The following is a 1,192-nucleotide window of genomic DNA, read 5'->3' as shown; positions in this document are numbered from 1 at the left end:
TTTTTCCTCCCAGAGATGGCCTCCTTAACAGCCCCTGAGCAATGTTCTCCCTTAAAAGTTTGTTTCTACATAGAAGAAATACTAGGCTATTTCTAGAACTTCATAGAAAATAGCAGTCTTGGACAGAGCTAGATCATTTTTTTAAATGAGTCCTAATTGTGTATTGTTACAAAGTATTTGAGGCCAACTTGAAATTATATCAATATCCCTATGTTGTATACAAAAATAAAGCATAAAAATAATATGAAAGTATAAAAACAATGATATGCTTTGGCCCAGCAATTCTCATTCCAAATAGATACCCATCACTTCTTGGCCTTTTGGCTAAGATCAAGTGTAGTATCTGTTTTTATCAGTTTAATATCTGATACCTCCTCTATCCAAATAGATACCCAAAGAACATCAAGCTACCACTAACAACTGCTATTTATCTTTCTTCCTGGGCCCACGGCTCATATCTCTCAGTCTCCTTTGCAGTTAGGTAGACTCATGTGACTGAATTCTGGGTAAAGAAACATGGGAATAAGTGATGTTCACTACCTCAAGACCTGAGGTACAAGGAAACCTTCCATACAACCCTCTAGGCACCCTCTCTCTCTTTCTCTATGTGTCCACTGAAATGTTACATTTATTATATCATTTAGCCTACTTTCACAAATACACATTTTACAACACTGAGAAGGAGCCCAAAGGGATTAGAAAGTAGAAACAAAATGGTTAATTTTTACTGATGTGATATTCTATATAGAACATCCAAGAGAACTGACCAATTATTCGAAACCATGGTAGAGCTCAGGTATATTGCTGAAAATGAGACTAATATTCAAAATTCATTTATGTTAAAACTATATTCAAGCATCAAACTGTAAAATGAAATAAAAAAGGTACTGTTTATAATATCAATAAACCTCTATGGCAATCAAGACTAAATCTAATAAAAGATGTAAGAGAAAGCTTTATATGAAGAAATGTTAGAAAAGATTATTGAAATAATTAAGAAAATATGTGTGTTAAGGTTCCTCAAAGAAAAAGTACTGATAGGATATCTATAGGTATAGATACACATATAAATATAGGTAGATATAAAATATTATATTATATATTGCATATTATGTGTGTGTTTATTTTCTTACATTTCTGTAGATTAGCACAAATACAGGTCTCACTAGGCTAAAATCAAAGTGTCAGCAGG

At 32.6% G+C, this 1,192-nt stretch overlaps 1 pseudogene; it reads left to right on the top strand.

Moving 5' to 3' along the window:
* The first annotated feature begins 304 nt into the window (after positions 1-304).
* Positions 305-416, top strand: LOC122241798 (annotated as a pseudogene).
* The last annotated feature ends 776 nt before the right edge of the window (positions 417-1,192 follow it).

This window comes from Panthera tigris, chromosome C1 (genome assembly GCF_018350195.1).
Source record: "Panthera tigris isolate Pti1 chromosome C1, P.tigris_Pti1_mat1.1, whole genome shotgun sequence".
NCBI lineage: Eukaryota > Metazoa > Chordata > Mammalia > Carnivora > Felidae > Panthera > Panthera tigris.
This window is presented reverse-complemented; position numbering and strand designations above follow the sequence as displayed.